Raw genomic sequence first — 18,694 nt, forward strand, 5'->3', positions numbered from 1 at the left:
TTGCTATGGATTTTTCCCATTTTGAAGTCTAGCTTGTTATCAAGCAATGATTATGGTTGAGTGAAGGAGCAGTAAATAAGTGCGGTAAAACCTTCCAAAAAATTGACAACATATTGAAAACAAGGCGACTCTCAGACCCTTCAAGCCTTTGATTTATCAACTAAAAACGATTTATAAAAATCATATGAGTGTATGAGTATAAATTCGGTAGCGTTTGAATTCATTCCTTACAATATATAAAGGTGTAAAATTATCAACACGAAGCAAGCATTGTTCAATTTAAACACTTATGTAGACAAACAACTTTGACATCTTATTCCGTACATTTCGTTCCTGGGATCAAAGTTGCAAATCATTGCCCTAATAAGCAAAGTGCCTCTTGTGTTCATAATTGTTGTTTTATATCTGTGCTTTGCGACGTAAGATTTAAATAATGGTACATTTTGACATTTTTCCCACTAGAATGCATGCAAAAGGTTGTCAGAGAAAAGCAGGAAATGATGTATAGCATGGGGAATCTTCAAAGAATAGAGCTAGAGAACCACCGACTTAAACATCAAAATATGGATCAATCAGGTAAGAGAATTATTTTTTTATTTTTTTTTCAGAGGTTAATTAATGTTTTTTAATGAATTTAACATAATAAGACGCGCTTATATATTGTTACTTGCTGTTTACGTGTTGCTAATTGCAATCGATTATTATCTTGGAAAAGTATTGCTCTGTTTTCTGAAGTCTACGTTCAAGGTTATTAAGCTTTATATATTTATTTACCGCAGTTATTTATATCACTAATACCATTCCGGAAATCATTGATAGTTTGGAAGGATAAAGGTTGAAACTGCTGCTTAACATTCTTAAAGCCGAGTATCTTACCTAAAATGTCGAAACAGTAGTTTTGATATATTTTAATCATCTGTTACTTGTCTAAATTCTTTGAAATAATTTTGCCCTCTTTTAAGGAAAGAATAATTACATGTATCTAGATCATTTTTAACTTGCATTTAGGCATTAAATGATTATTATCTAAAATTCAGAACAAATTACCAAGCTTCATGCATCACTTCAAGAATATGGATTATTACGCGACCATATTCAAGAATATTACAAAGCTTTGCAAGATTCCCAAATGGAACTTCAAAGAGAAAAAGGTATGACATTTTTGTCGTTATAAAATTTTCAAATCAAATAGTATTTTAACTAACCTGAGCTAAAAGCTCAAGTGAGCTATTCTGATCACATTTTGTCTGTCGTCTGTCTGTCTGTCCGTCTGTATGTATGTCTGTCTGTAAACTTTTCACAATATCAACATCTTCTCAAGAACCACTGAACCAATTTCAATCAAACTTGGTACAGAGCATTCTTATGTTAAGGGGATTCAAAGTTGTGAAAGTGAAGGGCCACGCCATTTTACAAGGGGAGATAATTTGGAATTATTGAAAGAACGAGGTACAGTTTCACTCATATTTTGCCCTGTTCTTAGGTAATTTTTTTTTAAAATATCACGAAAAATTGAAATGCAGCATTTATTTTCACATGAATACCCATAGATTAAGAATCTATAAATAGTTATCTGATTAGACTTTCACAACTGTAATTGTGACGTCATGAAAAGTGCATTTTCTCGTATTTTTTTAAAACTAAGCAGACGACACCAATTTTTCAATAGTTATTTGAATAGAAAACAATGCCCGCAGCCGTTGCCCACGATGAAACTCACATTTTAACTTTATTATGTGATATCACATAAAATAAATTAATTTCGTTCTGGGCGACGGTTGCGGACAAATTTTCCTCTTCAAAAAACTATAAAAAAAATTGCTATTTTTCATCATTTTTGACTACATTTTAGAAATATGACAAAATGTTGAAGTCATTATCCTTTTTTTTTTTAAATCAGAATGAAGGTGTATAGCATAGCACGGTAATTTATATACACATGTATAAAAGATATTGTGTGCATATTTTCATGAGATTTAAACAACTTTGGAATTTTAGGGCAAATATTTAAAGAAACCGTATCTTTTCAAAAATCTTCTTCTCAAAAAAACAAAAAAGCCAGAAAAGCTGATAATTGTCTGGAAGAATCCTAAGGTTGTGTAAATATAAAGTTGTGAAAACCATGACCCCCAGATGTAGGGTAGGGCCACAATTGGGGGGGTCGAATTTTAACATAGGAATATATAGAACAAATCTTTAAAAATCTTCTTTTCAACAACCGAAGGCCAGGAAAGCTGAAACTTATGTGGAAACATCCTCAGGTAGTGAAAATTCAAGCTTATTCAAATCATGATTCCCGATGGTAGGAAGAGTTCACAACGGGGAAGGGGGGGGGCAAATATATAATTTACATACTTGTTAATAAATAGAGGAATATAATAAAATCTTTTTCTGAAAAAAACATTTGCCTAGAAAAGCTGTTATTTTAGTGGAAACAACTTCAGATAGTGTAGATTCAAATTTTTTTAAATTAAAAATCTTTAGAAGTAGGGTGGGGCCACATTTGGGATCCCATTGTACAAAGGAAAACATTTTAATTATTCACAAAAACTGATATGTTATCCTATATGGTTTTACCAAATGCAAGCATTTTTAAATATTGCTGATTCTTTAACATTTTTTGAATTTTGGCACCTGGATGAAAATTGGGTTTCACATGGGGTTCAGAATTTAATGTTGGTTTATACCCTTTATATAAACAACTGTTTAGGGTCTTTATGTAAAATGCATTGCTGAATGTGACATGACTATAAAATAATCCTGTAAAAAAAAAGAATTACACCATATTGTCCAACCATTTTGTATAATGACCTTGAAGTTGATTTTATCATGCCTATTGTTGCTCAGATGAGCGATGTGGCCCATGGGCCTCTTGTTTTATGTTAAAGATCTGGGGAAATCAAATTCATGAAAATTTATATTCGTTGAGATGACACATATGAAAAGAAATAATTAAAATAGACAAGTAAGAAAGTAAAAAAACACATGTACATATTTAAATAAAATTAGTCAAAATTACATATTGTAGATCATTTTAGACTTTAAAACAATGATTGTTGTGTAAAATGTGCATACTTTAGAGTATGAGTTGCACATTTGATCAGTAATTTTTCTATGATATATATAAAATATTTTAAAAATGGGCGATAATGATCTTATCAAACATAAAAGAAATGAACATTACATTTTGATTAAAAAGAGAAGAGTCGACACATCAACGAACTGCTGTCAAAAACTGGGTACCGTTTAGATAGTATGGCTTCAGAACTGAACAATTATCGGACAACGACTGAAGGTTACAGACGTTCATTGGAAGAAGAAAAGGGCAAGTTAACAGTTGTTATTCAAATATATCTTCAGAAACCTAAATACTCCTAGACTTATACTTTTCAAGACACTGCGTCACAAGATGGCAATAAATTTTAATGATTGTAATATGTTTGTATCAATCGATTTGGTTGTGTATCGTCAAAGCTTAGTGGATAGTCATAGCTTACATATGTAGTGGTTAGAGAATCGGGCTTGTTTTCTGCAGATTATGAGTTTGAATCCGCTTACGGCTTTATTTCATGTTAAATGAATCAAACTTTTGAAAATATCGAATAAAGACGATGATTTTACTTACAAAAATTGATTTTCTTCAAAATTATAATTGTAAAATATTTGGTTCATAATATGCAGATGTTGATTTCGCTATTGTGACGTCATAATGGCACAGAAGCCAACATGAAAATTTATTTTTAATATAGTAAGGTTTATAATATTTCTATTTTTAGTATACATGTAGTTATGTCAATAACATAATTTGTAGCGCGATAACATGATATCAATCGGGCATTCATATCATAGGGAAAATACGATATTACGATAATAATGTATAAGGTATTATATTTTAGAAAAATCCAACAAATTAGAACGAAAGTTGGATCGTCTTACCAGTAAGTACAGTTTTACATTTGAAAAGTAAATTCCACCATTGACATTCTTCGAAAAGTTAAACAATTATGACCAAATTTAAACCTGCTTGGTCCAATTTTATATCAGATTATGTGTACGCTTATAAACGATGGTTATGCCAAGAACGTGTTAAATAATATACATTGCAGGAGTTTTCCTGCTCTCTCTCTCTCTCTCTCTCTCTCTCTCTCTCTCTCTCTCTCTCTATCTGATTATTTAATTTCAAAGTTTTGCTATTTTTGATGTGGCTTAGGGCAAAAAAAAAAGGATTTTGAGATTTGTTTCTACTTATTGTAGTAGACAATGAGAAGCTGACGGAAGAACGAGACAAATGTGAACAAAAGAGTTTTGAGTACAAAGACGAGTGCAGAAGCTTGCGTGAAGATCTTGAAAAGTCACAAGCTGAATGCCGGGACCTACTGAGCCAAACACAAGAGGGAGCTTCCGACGGTACAACTAGTTTACTGCAAGGTAAACAACAAAAAAGTTAGATGAATTTATTTTGATTTTTTAAATTTAACCTATGTTAAATACAATAAAACAATAACTACTCAAAGTCGAAATTGTTTCTGGAATCTTTCAAAATCTAAATGATATTTATTTGTTAGCTTTATTTTACTTCCTTTTCGTTTTTAGGAAACTATTTCACAAGCACACCGATGGGCAACGGTAGTATACATTAATTATAAAATAATGGTTTCTTAGCAAATAGCATATTGCATTTTGTTAAAATCAGACGGAGAATTAGAAACTTGCGCGTTATGAGCCACCACAACAAGCATTCAATTGTTTTGTTGACTTGTTAAAAGAGAACTTATTCAAGTCAAGCATCCTGATAACATGTAAATAGTTTTAAGTTGCCTGAATCATTAACTAGCTCAAACTATGAGCCATGGATCAATTCTTTTTGGCAAAAAATAGGTGCAAGTTTAAGAACCGTCTGCTGCGCACAAGATAAAAATGGTAAAAAAAAAATAGTGTAAAGGAGTTTTCAAAAGCTCAATGCTAAAATATATATGTTTTTGTATATATGTGTTGCTAACTAAAAATTGCGTTCGTTCGGTTTTTTAGTTTATTTTCATGCGTTTGACTTTATATTTAGAACTTCGTTGCCAATAACCAACAATTGTATAAAACATAAATGAGGGTTTTTTTTGCTAAGGTGAAAAAAAACAGGCTTTTAATTTGATTAGATTGATCATGGTTTGATAGCGGGGACCGAATTTTTAACTTGTATTCCATAAATCCAAGGTTATTAGGCACTTGATGAAAGTACTCGTTATTAGTTAGGTGATGTGGTCCTTATTCCTCTTGTTTTGTAAGATTAAGCCATACTTATGACTCTTTCTTTTTCCAGGGTTTGGAAAGCCGAGTTCTCAATCTAATTTTGTATTTGGTAAGTTAATTTTAGGTCTTGTCCAAACTTGTTGGAATTGGCACATGATAACTATTGCATTAGTTAAATTATTAGTAATTGGTCATTGACTCCTTAATTAATATGAAAATTATTCTATATTTTTATTCCTAATGCTTTGCAACTTACTATGACTTACAAATCTCAATGGTTTATATTTAAAAAAAAAAAACATGTTTCGATTTTATGGATATTCGAAGAAGTTATTTTTTGTTATTATTGTAATTTAGGAGATATTTTTCATTTAAAAATTTGAGATATTTTCCTTTATATTTCAAGGAATAGGAGGAGATAAAATGAACAGGAAAAAGTAAAGCAAAGATTTCGTTCAAGTGATTCTTCTTTTAAAAAAAATTCAAGCAAAGTGTGCGTCGTGTGGGTTTACTAAATTATCTACGCCAGGAGGAAAGGAATTCTTGACATGATATATAAGCAACTTTTTAAAATGATTATGACTTTTTTAGATACCGGGTCCTGTGCTGAAGATTGTGATCATTTGGTTAGAACCACTTCATAGCAAACTAAAATGATAAAAGATAACCATGCATTTATATTTCTTTTGAAGTGTTACATGATAATAATTTGTTGAGTTGTGATACATTTACTATATTGTTGCGTGGGGTGTAACATGAAAACATTCCAATGGTTAAAATGCAAGACTAATTTTGTTTATTCTGTCTGATATTCATTTATGTATTTCACTTCCTTTTGGCAGCTACTTCAACAATACACATGTCTGGCTGAACAGGTCAATGACTTCCGATTCTATTGACATTATATACCAGTACATCGCTATGTTTAAGAATCAACCACAATATAAAAAGATTGAAATCAAACAAGTCTCATTTCATTAAGGCCATGCATTTTTATGGATATTTTTGTTTTTTATTTCAAATTAATTATCCATGGAATAAATTTTTATGTCTTATACTTTTATTATATATAACCGGATAAATATTTTTAGAGTTTTACGTGCTCTGTCTCATTTGTGTGGATGCATTTTTATTTAGACATCTTGTTATTCTTTAAAATATAATTATACATGTATTTGTGTTGTCTTAAAAAATACTGTATATCGATTTTTACCGACACGTGAGTTAAAGAAAATAAAGTTTAATTGCATAGCTCATATAAATATCCAGTTATCAATTGGGCGTCGTCATTGTTTTAAGCGTTTCACACGTATATTTTCCTCCATTTTTAAGCTTAAATGCTATGAAAAAGGTAAGCATATCTTAAAAATATGCTTCTTATTTATTAAATTAATAATAGACTGTAGTATTATACCTTTGCATAAGTGATATTACTTAATTAAAGGGATTTAGACACGATTTGAACCCAACATTTTCAAATTTTATTTTTTTTCATTTTTACTATATAGAATTGTAACATTATGGTGCCCTGATTCCGTTTATTTTAATTCTGTGTGAATTCGTTCGACGTCTTAGTGTTTTGCCTGTGTACCGGTATGATTCCGGTGACGAGTGTGACGTAGCACTTGATCTGTGTATTATGCATTTGTTATTTAGGGCCTAAATATTTTCATATTATTAAATAATCTTTCTTATTAGTACCTTTGCCCATCGGGAGTCATCTCCAGCTTAAAGTAGTTGGTAACTACCGGCAGTGCACGTCCTGTAGTTCTTTGTTTTTCTCACACATGCCTGGGTTGTTTACGTTGCCGCCATTTTTCTTATTCATCTTTCTCGGAATTACCCATAGTTCCTTATTCTATTTTTGTAACGAAGTACATTTTGGCGGATAAATTTAATTTACTTGTTTATATCGATTATAAAATACTTAAAGTTATTATTTTTGTGTATAATAATTAACTTTAAATTGTTTTACTTATTTACTATACTGTAATATTTTCACGTTAATTGATACGAGACCGAGATTCTCTTACGGGAAGGGGATTAACTATGATTGGATAATCTTTTTAACGGGATGGGATTAACTTTTCTTATTGGTTGTAATTTGTCGTCTGCTTTTAGCACTCTATAAATACCCGGAACACTGAGAAACGGGTGCTCTCTCCTTTTTGTTGTGTGTCGGGAAGGACACACAAATTTTGCAGCATATTATAAGGTGCGTACTATTTCAGTATCTAAGTGACTGAAGTACATTTATAGTGATAGGGTTTAATTAATTATTATTACTAGTGATAGTGCTAGTTTAATTCATATTTACTAGTTCAGTACTAGTTATTTCGATTTATAGAGAGTTAGGGAATATTTTCGCTGTTTACTAGTAGTTGTAACTAGTAGCGGAGATATTAATTCGTATTTTATCGAGAGCCTTTAAGTTTTATTTTGGTCGGGGGATTTTACGTATAGAATATAGTATTGTGTCGGTAATTGTACCGATTTTGCCATCGTCCCAAGGGTTGAGACTTGTCTGATTTTCTTTTTGTACGGCGTTGTTACATGTATTTGTGTCATGTTATTTATGGTTGAATAAATTATAAACTTTACATCGTTTTGTTCTCAACACAAGGCAAGCGTTCCGAGCGTTACAATTTTGGCATCCACGGCGGGATCCGTTTGAAGTTTACGGGTCCTGTGATCGAATCATAACAACGCTCTGTCTTAGTGTTTGAGAAACAATAAATTTAATAATTCGTTAAAACAAAGAAATCTAAAATCATCCAAATGGCTGGTAGGAAGAGTAAACGAAACAGACGTGCTTTACAGGAGTCCAGATCTGCGTCACGAATTTCTCGTTCACCCGTTGATTCTGCAACAGAAATAGATACTGTATGTAAAACAATCGATCAAGAGAGCCAAGGATACAATTTGGAAGCATCATTCAACGTAAGAAAGTCAGCACCTACGTGTATACCAGGTAACTCAAACGCAAGTAATGTACTTGTGAGTAAATCTGCCTATACTACGGGCGATGGGTCAATTTCATGTACAAATGCCGTCTCAAGTACAGTCTCAGTGGCTGTGAGCACAGTTAATCAGCCAGATACCGAAGCCTGCACAATTATGTCAGAGCGTGCTCACATAAGCGTACGTAGACCAGCTCATCACACAACAGTTTTACCTGTGAGCTCATATACTGTTCCACTTACAGTGAGTTCATGTACAGGTCGTCCTGAGATAATGTTAACAGACACGAGAGTCATGCAGACTGGATCATACCCAGAAATAAACTCATCTCCATATATGACACCTGCACTTCCTTCCGTGATGCAGATAACTGGTCCTATGCTTAGGTTACCTACCAATACGTACACTTCAGGTCTAACTCAGAGTTCAGCTTTTGTGCCTGCCTCCTCAAACCAACCCCTGTGGTCTGACCAAAGCTTCGCCCCCATAAGTTATAATTCTGCTTCTCGCCTGAGTACAGTTACCAGCAGTGCTGTTACAAGAACGTGGTCGCATATCAGATGTCAAAATAACCATTTACCTGTGGGCTCATTTACAGGTTCAGTGCCTGTGAGTTCATGTGCAGGTTATGCGGGTAATTTAGCTTGTGCTTCAATGACAGAGTTTGCACAACGGCCTGACCATGTTGGTTTTCATAGAACCCCTCTAGCAGGTTCTGAACCTGTAATGGCAAGCCAGGACTATACGAGACAAATACCAGTACCAATTAAAACTACTTCCGGATCCGTTGGAGTGACAGATCATCCTGCATTGAATGCACTCACAGATATAGTACGGCAATTACAAACCTCTGTGGAGCGACTGGCAGAAAACGACAAAAGTTCAAAGAGTCAAGCAAGCTCTGACAGCGCCCCCTTACCCCAGAACGTTAGTAGCGACAGCGACACGTCGAGACCTGAGCTCCTGCGGAGGCGTCCTAGCAATCGCACCCAAGTTAAAATACCCCCTTACACTGGAAAAGAGGACTGGACTGTCTGGTTTTGCAGATTTGAAGAAGTTGGAGATAGATACAAATGGTCCACTGATGAGAAGCTCGATCAACTGCTCCCCCGGTTACATGATGATGCAGCAGACTTTGTATTTGGTCAGCTTTCCAAGGATACAAGAAGCAGCTACAAGAAACTAACTAAAGAACTGACCAATCGATTTCGTGCTGTTGAAACACGACGAACCTACCTTGCTAAATTCAACAAACGAGTTCAAAAGCCTGGTGAGCGGGTGGAGGATTTTGCTGCAGACTTGAAAAGGCTGTATACAAAGGCACATCCAGAGAGAGACTCCAAGACTCGAGATGAGGATCTTCTCAGAAAATTTTTAGATGGTTTAGCAGATAGAGATGCTCAGTTTCATGTTGAGTACGTCAATGATCCCCGTGACATTCACGAAGCTGTGTTACAAGTTACAAATTATGAGGAGGCTGGTCGACACCCATCCCCAAAGAGATGTGCTAGAGAGACAAAATCTAGAGCTGATACTGATACAGGCTCGGATGACCAACAGGCAACTCAGAAATCAAAAGCCAAGCCTAAAGTTAGAAATACCACTCTTCACAAGGGAGATAACTTTCACAGATCCAAAGACACAATACAGGCCTTACAGCGACAAATGGGGGAGATTCAGAAATGTCTAGATGCTCTAGTCAAAAACAAGGACTATATCAATCAGCCGGCCGTGCCAAGTGTTATAAGTAGCTCTACTCCTTCAAATGGTGTGACCCACAATCAAACCACAATACCAAATGGTCCTATGCAGCGAAGTTGTTACTACTGTAAAGGTGGAGACCACTTTATAAGGGAGTGTCCCCTTAGGATTCAGGAGCTGCAGAAATCCACTACTAAACCTTTAAACCGGAATTAGCCGTCTCTGGGGGTCAAGAGCCGGTTATCCAGAAAACTGACCGACAGACGAACAGTTTAGACCCAACAACAAATCATCAAGAATGTTATTTTGTTTCAAATCGTTTACCACATGCTGATGGAGTATTTATTGAGGGAAAAATAAATGGGCTGGATGTTCACATAACAGCTGATACTGGTGCATCTCACACTATCCTGTCCTATAATGTTTATAAAAACCTGGCTGAGACTAACAGGCCTAAACTTAAAGGAAAGTCAAGTTTGCAGGGGGCTGGTGGATCCTCAATTCATGTCCATGGGAAAGGAATGTTTGGTCTACAGCTTGGTACTTTGTCTTTGGAGAAAGAAATTGTAGTAGCTGACATCCAGGATGAAATGTTACTTGGTGTTGACATTTTACAGAACCTAGGCGAAGAAAAAGCTGATATATTACTCAGTAAAGGAGTGATACGCTTTCAAGGTCATGAAATTCCGTGCATACAGCGAGGTATGCAAGCAGGTATTACTCTCAGGTGTGTGGAGAGGTCTGAGATACCAGGCAACACGGAAGTAATCATACCTATCTTTATACAGAGGGCACATGAGGAGGATATATGTGACGACCTACTGTTTGAGCCTAGTGAAGATTTAATGGAAAGAACATCGTTATTGATGGCACCGTCTATAGTGAATGTCAGAGGGAAGATGACTGTTCCCCTTCGCATCCTCAATCCATTTGACGAGACTAGGGTACTTCATCCAGATACAGTTGTGGGTACTGTGGATGAGTTCTTTGGTGTGTTGCGTCGGGTTGAGCAGGTCGACAATCTGACGGAGACACGGAGGTGTTCCAGTGAGTTACCTGGTGATAGGGATTCCAGGTCAGATGTTGTTCCAAAACATTTGATGTCGCTTTATGAGGCTTCCTCACAGTTACTGAGTGAGACTGAAAAGGAAACCTTTACAAGATTTTTAAGACAATATCAAGAGACTTTCTCTAAGGACGATTGGGATTTGGGTCAAACAGATTTAATGGAGCATGAAATAGACACTGGGGATAGTAAGCCAATAAAACAGCCACCACGCAAAGTTCCAATAGCCTTAGCAGATGAAGAAAGAGATGCTATACTCAACCTTAGAGAGAGGGGCATCATACAGTATTCTACTTCTCCGTGGGCTTCACCTCTGGTTCTGGCCAGGAAAAAGAATGGAAAGATAAGAGTATGTGTGGATTACCGCAGAATTAACAACTTGACAGTCAAAGACGCTTTTCCACTTCCAAGAATTCAAGATTGCTTAGACTCCGTAGCTGGAGCTACCATGTTTTCAACATTAGACCTAACGGCTGGATATCACCAAGTCCGCGTTAAGGCTGAAGACATACCAAAGACTGCATTTGTGACTAAATATGGTCATTTTAAATACAAAACAATGCCTTTTGGACTTACCAATGCCCCTGGTACATTCCAGAGAGTCATGGAAATGGCACTTAATGGCCTTCAGTGGGACATCTGTCTAATATATTTGGACGACATCGTTATTTTTAGTAGAACTTTTGAGGAACATATATCCCGGCTTAGTCAAGTAGTTCAAAGAATTAAAGAAGCAGGATTAAAACTGAAACCCGAAAAATGTAATCTGTTTCAAGATGAAGTTGTCTTTCTCGGCCATAGAGTCACCAAAGAAGGAGTCTTACCGAACAAACAAAATGTAGAGAAAATCTTGAATTGGGCCAGGCCAAATAACGTTACTGAAGTACGACAATTCCTTGGGACTGCCTCTTATTATAGGAGATTTATTAAAGGATTTTCAGCGATAGCTAAACCACTAACTGAATTGACGCAGAAGAACCATTCTTTTCATTGGACAGATCAATGCGATAAAGCATTTCTTCAGTTAAAGAAAATTCTCACCGGACCCGATATAATGGGATATCCTGACTCTAAGCAAGGCCATATCGTTCTGGACACAGATGCCTGTGATGTGGGTATTGGTGCAGTACTGAGCCAAATTCAAGACGGAAGAGAGAAAGTATTAGCTTATGGAAGCAGGACCCTGAATCGGGCTGAAAGGAACTACTGTGTGACTGACAAGGAGCTTCTTGCTGTTCGCTATTTTGTTGAATATTTCAAACAGTATTTATTAGGACAGAGGTTTGTCCTAAGGACAGACCATCAAGCATTAGTCTGGCTATACAAACTAAAGGAACCTAAAGGAAGAATAGCTCGTTGGATTGAAATTCTTTCTGCTTATACTTTTGAGATGGTCTATCCAGATGTCCCAACCCAACCGACTGCAAATGTCCTGAGAATGATAGTTTAGAAAGCCTTAAGTGTGGGCCCTGTATTAAATGCAGAAAGAGGGCAGAGATTCTGGGAATTCCAGAAGATCAGACTCAAAGAGGTGTTAATCGAGTTTCAACAAGAAAGCGCGACCACTCTACAAACCTACCTGAGGGTACGGCATGGATGTCAAGATATAACTCATCCAGTTTACTTTGTCTCCAGATGGAAGATGTTCATATTGGTCCAGTTCTTCGGTGGAAACTTTCTGGCAGTAAACCTACAAAAGAGGAACTAGTAAAATATTCTCCAGCAACAAGACATTATGTGTGTTTATGGGAACAACTCTGTTTCAATGATGGGGTTTTGTATAAAGAATGCACGACTACACTGGGCCATACAATGACCCAGTTTATAGTTTCAGAAAAATTGAAACCAGAAATTCTACAATTATGTCATTGTTCTTTATTATCTGGACATTTGGCGACCAAAAGGACCAAGCATACGATTACACGGCAATTTTATTGGTATGAAATGAGAGATTCGATTAAAACTTTCATTCAATCCTGTGATATATGTGCGACCAGTAAGAAGACAAATAAAACTCCAAGAGCCAAGTTAGGAAGTTGTCCTGTTGGTGTACCCTGGGAGCGAGTCGGTGTTGATTTCCTTGGACCCTTACCTATAACCAAGCAAGGAAACCGCTATATTATGGTCTGCATAGATTACTTCTCCAAGTGGGTTGAAGCATTTCCAGTACCTGATCAGACTGCTCGTACTACCGCTAAAGTTTTACTTGAAGTAGTTGCCCATTTTGGTTGCCCCATGACTTTACACTCAGATCAAGGCAGAAACTTTGAGTCAAATATAATCTTACAAATAAAGAAAACTAGAACGACGGCAAGGAATCCGAAATGCAATGGTCTAGTGGAAAGATTTAATCGAACCCTCATCCAGATGATCCGTTCCTATATAGTTAACGATGACGAATGGGATGTTTACCTTAGCTGTGTTACTGCTGCGTATCGTTCTACCCCTCAAGAGTCTACTGGATTGACACCAAATTTGCTCATTTTCGGTCGAGAAGTCCGTCTTCCTTCTGAGATTATCTTCAGACCTGAAACATCCACAAGAGAATTAACTTCATCCTATGGTACCTACGTAGAGGAAATACGAAGTCAACTTAATAAAGCACATGAGATATGTCGCAAATATCTGGGACGAGCAGCCGAGCGCCAGAAGAATTTATATGACTCAAAAGTTTTCACACATAGCTACTCTGTGGGCGATTTGGTGTGGAAATTAAATGAAAACATATATGCTGGAGAATGTACCAAATTACAGCCTGTTTACGTAGGCCAATGTGTGGTGGTTAAGTCTCTTGAGGATTACCCTTTCTCCTGTCGGCTGTGCCAATTCACCGCCTTTCAGAGGAACAAGTTTGTGAAACACGGGAAGTGGTATCTGGAACATAAGATGCGGGTGGCAGACGGACCAGAACCGCCAGTGAGCTCGTACCTCCAGATGAGAGATAACACCGCCATGCTGGAGGAGCTGATGATGGTGTTGTCTGTGGAGGAGTCGGTGAGACATTGGGAGTCCCGCAGGCGACCATCCAGTCTTCCTCCCCCTGATGGTCCTCCAGTTTCCCTGGCCGCCCCCGCCACCGTACCACTTAGTGTGCCTTCGTTGCCGCCTGTGCCAGTTTTTATCACTTCCTCCCTCCCTTCTTCCAGTTTGGCTTTCTCGTCCCCAGCAGTCTCCCTTCCAGCGGTCTTCCCCCCCCCCCCCCGTCTTCGGCAGCCATTCCCCCCCCCCCCCAGTCGGCGTTGGATTCTTCCCTACCGGAATTATTGACTGAGGAGGATCAGCAACTCGTGGACGAGTTCTTCGTGAGGGAGCCTTCTTCCACTGAGGTCGAGCAGAGTCGGAAGACGGAGAGCCTGGAGAGAGAGATGGAAAGACAGCGGCGTGTTATCGAGGAGCACCAAGCTACCATTTCAGCCTTGAGGAGGGGTAGGGATGAGGCGCCTAGGTCCTTCCATGATGGTCCGGGAGAGGGTGAGCCCTACAATCCGCGTCCGCAGAGGTCATCGGCTCCTCTCAGGAGGTCTCCTCGGAAACTTCAGTCGGTGGTGCGCGTGGTAACCAGACCGATTCATCCCAAGCCCCAGCAGCGTCCCTGGCATAGATCACCATTGGATGACTTGTTCCAGCCTGACCGTCCATTCCATAGATGTAACAAGAGACATTAGGTATTAGATATGTGATTGAATATAATGATAAGTTAAGTAGGTATTTGTTTATGTTAATTTTGAGCCAGTATTTTTCATTCTTAAATTTTTTTTATGTACTATACAGCTTGGATAAATATTGTAATCTTTTACTTATTAATACATTATAAAAGTAAATGCTGGGGAATGATTGTGTAATTGGTGGCATTCTTGTATATTTGATTGAGAATTGTTAATTGATGTATGAATAATTAATATTAACCATGATTGTTAAGAAATATGTATTAAGAGTATTGAATTGTTTAATAATTGATCTTTGCTGGAAGTCTTCTTTTCTTTTCTTTGTGCTGGCATTATTGTAGATGGTTATCTATGATATTTTTCATTGTCTGATTCTGTTTGATTGATAAATGACAAGTGTATTTTGTTTTAACAATGCCGTATATCAGTTCAAATAATTATTTTAAGTACAGTACAATGTATATATAGTTCCTTACTGTGTGTGAAAAAGGTACTTGTATATTTAATATGGTAGACATGTTGATTGTCAGTCTACAATGTTATTATTCTTGTCTTTGTGTATTTTTGAGTCCAAAGGGACTTGGACTCTGAGAGAGGGGCAAAATGTAACATTATGGTGCCCTGATTCCGTTTATTTTAATTCTGTGTGAATGCTTTCGATGTCTTAGTGTTTTGCCTGTGTATCGGTATGATTCCGGTGACGAGTGTGACGTAGCACTTGATCTGTGTATTATGCATTTGTTATTTAGGGCCTAAATATTTTCATATTATTAAATAATCTTTCTTATTAGTACCTTTGCCCATCGGGAGTCATTTCCCGCTTAAAGTAGTTGGTAACTACCGGCAGTGCACGTCCTGTAGTTCTTTGTTTTTCTCACACATGCCTGGGTTGTTTACGTTGCCGCCATTTTTCTTATTCATCTTTCTCGGAATTACCCATAGTTCCTTATTCTATTTTTGTAACGAAGTACATTTTGGCGGATAAATTTAATTTACTTGTTTATATCGATTATAAAATACTTAAAGTTATTATTTTTGTGTATAATAATTAACTTTAAATTGTTTTACTTATTTACTATACTGTAATATTTTCACGTTAATTGATACGAGACCGAGATTCTCTTACGGGAAGGGGATTAACTATGATTGGATAATCTTTTTAACGGGATGGGATTAACTTATCTTATTGGTTGTAATTTGTCGTCTGCTTTTAGCACTCTATAAATACCCGGAACACTGAGAAACGGGTGCTCTCTCCTTTTTGTTGTGTGTCGGGAAGGACACACAAATTTTGCAGCATATTATAAAGTGCGTACTATTTCAGTATCTAAGTGACTGAAGTACATTTATAGTGATAGGGTTTAATTAATTATTATTACTAGTGATAGTGCTAGTTTAATTCATATTTACTAGTTCAGTACTAGTTATTTCGATTTATAGAGAGTTAGGGAATATTTTCGCTGTTTACTAGTAGTTGTAACTAGTAGCGGAGATATTAATTCGTATTTTATCGAGAGCCTTTAAGTTTTATTTTGGTCGGGGGATTTTACGTATAGAATATAGTATTGTGTCGGTAATTGTACCGATTTTGCCATCGTCCCAAGGGTTGAGACTTGTCTGATTTTCTTTTTGTACGGCGTTGTTACATGTATTTGTGTCATGTTATTTATGGTTGAATAAATTATAAACTTTACATCGTTTTGTTCTCAACACAAGGCAAGCGTTCCGAGCGTTACAGAATGATTAATATGGGTATAATATGGGTGTTTGCCACGGGTCATTTTGTCAAAGAAATGGCAATTTCCTTACTTTATATAATTTGTAAACAAATATAAGACTCGAGCTTTGTTTACATAACAAAATAATTCTTTTCTGTGTATTTCGCTTGTAACTTGACATCTAACATTCAAATTTTGGTCAATCTTACAAATGCAAAAGTAAACCATTTAATACATGAAGATAACAAATAAAATTTTGATCTCAGATCGTGTCTAAGTCCCTTTCAGGTCTTTCGTTTTCAACGTAAGACCATATTGGTTTTGTTCGTTTTTTCCTACTGTTATTTCTTTTTCCTACAAAATATGATTAAATGATTTCTCGAAAACGGATTGGCTCGGCCGATTTTCATAAAACTTGCACATTTGATAGACATTGATCTGAACTTGACAACATTTTTTTGGATGACGTCCTTTTTTTGAGATAATGACGCGATTTTCAGACGGTCGGCTTGCATTGTCCAGTGATCTCCTCCTAAACGGTAAAAGATTTCAAGTTAAAACTTTCGGAAATTGTAGACAAGATATTGTAGATGTGTCATTTGGCATTCATATTTGTCATGCTCAAAAAACGTTGAAGATCGCATGGTCCCGAAAAATAAGATTAAAAATCTTCGTAATTGTTCCTGATTTTTTTAATCTCCACTACTGAAATCAAAAGCCACTGATATTCCCAAAAATTGACAGACATTGTCTAACATCCACTGTATATTCACTGTACCCTACTGTAAATCCATTGTACACCCACTGTACAGATCTACTGTACCACACTGTATCCCACTGTACAGAGCCACTGTACTCCACTGTACTCCACTGGACAGCACTGTACCTACCCACTGACCAGCACTGTACCTCACTGTACACCACTATACGGGGCACTGACCAGCACTGTACCCCACTATACACCACTGTACAGGGTACTGACAAACACTGTACACCACTGTAACCCACGGTACCAATGTTTTTATAAGTTATTTATATGCTTGAACAATGAATTGAATATTTACTTTATTTGAGACCAAAATCTGGATTTGTTTTGATTCTTTCCTATTGCTTACAAGAGAGAAAATGGGCTTCTATTTCTTTAAGTTCACATATAATTACATGCTAGGTCAGGATTTTTTTCCAGGGAAAGGGCAGGGATATCATCGATTTCTGGGGGAGCTTAGACATATTTTGGATAGTTGTACAATGTAAGTTTTAAAAAATTGAATTATCCTCTGCTCCCCCCCCCCTCCCCTATCCTCCGATCCATGCATGTATTAAAAACTCAGAATCCAATTATCATACAAAATAAATCAACTTATCCACTTTAAAGGGGAAAGTATTTATATATATTTCAATATCAATTTTCTAGTAATTAAATATTCATTTGGGATTTTTTTTTTTTACAATGAATTTAATTTTATCAATATTGTCAAATAAATATTAGTTTACATGTAACATTTAAGTTTTAAAATTCAGAGAATTTAAAACTATGTATTACATTTTATAGATAAAAAAAATCCACCATATTGCACAACATACTGATTTTTTTTTTCAAGTGAGAGAAGATAACCAACTGGTCTATACTTTAAAATGTCTTTGAAGTTTTACTTCACAGGAAGATCCGTGGGTCAGTGTCTGTGTATAGTATACATACTTTCAATAAATCAAAAGGTGTGAATGTCGTAATATTCAACCTTGTAAATTGTCAGTCTGACACCTTGTTCAAGATATTATGTAATTTCCTTATAGGGGTATTTGTGGTCTTTAGAGTATTAAATCCAGTTGAAATATATATTTTTAAAAATATAACATGTGTGAATAAATGAAATTATCTTTATATTCATCATTTTAGAAGCTTTTTTTTTATTATTTAAATCAAGTCTGATATTAAACATGTTAAATATTTATAAATCCCTTCCCCTCCCCCAGCAGTCGCTGATTCAAAATAAGTATAGTGTTAAGTTAGAAATGAAATGTGGTGATAACGAACAGTGTTCAAATAATATTTCACTCTGTTACGATACTTTAAATTATAAACTTTTGAATTCTAACACTGTTCGTTATCACCACATGTCATACGTCTACATGTATCTTCTCTTGCACAGCTAAGAATGTTGCCATGATATAGATGATACAGTCAGTTCAAGCATATCTTTTACAACATACACCATAGCATAGCATAGCATTGAAATCTCATAGCAGAACATTGAAATCTCATATCATAGCATTGGAATTTCATACCATAGCATACAATCTCATAGAATCGCATTCGTCATATCATACCTTGTTTTCCC

At 36.1% G+C, this 18,694-nt stretch overlaps 1 protein-coding gene and 1 long non-coding RNA gene across 3 annotated transcripts in view; one reads left to right on the forward strand and one right to left on the reverse strand.

The window, feature by feature from the left end:
• Positions 1-17,738, reverse strand: part of LOC128176209 (uncharacterized) — a 42,954-nt gene extending 25,216 nt beyond the window's left edge. Inside the window, exon 1 of the long non-coding RNA XR_008242756.1 lies at positions 17,242-17,738. This is a non-coding gene — a long non-coding RNA (uncharacterized LOC128176209). The remainder of the gene's footprint in view (positions 1-17,241) is intronic.
• The window catches only part of LOC128176206 (uncharacterized protein PF3D7_1120600-like), a 176,721-nt gene that overhangs the window by 107,720 nt on the left and 50,307 nt on the right, over positions 1-18,694 (forward strand). The gene's annotated exons all lie outside the window — the stretch shown is intronic.

This window comes from Crassostrea angulata, chromosome 3 (genome assembly GCF_025612915.1).
Source record: "Crassostrea angulata isolate pt1a10 chromosome 3, ASM2561291v2, whole genome shotgun sequence".
Lineage (NCBI taxonomy): Eukaryota > Metazoa > Mollusca > Bivalvia > Ostreida > Ostreidae > Magallana > Magallana angulata.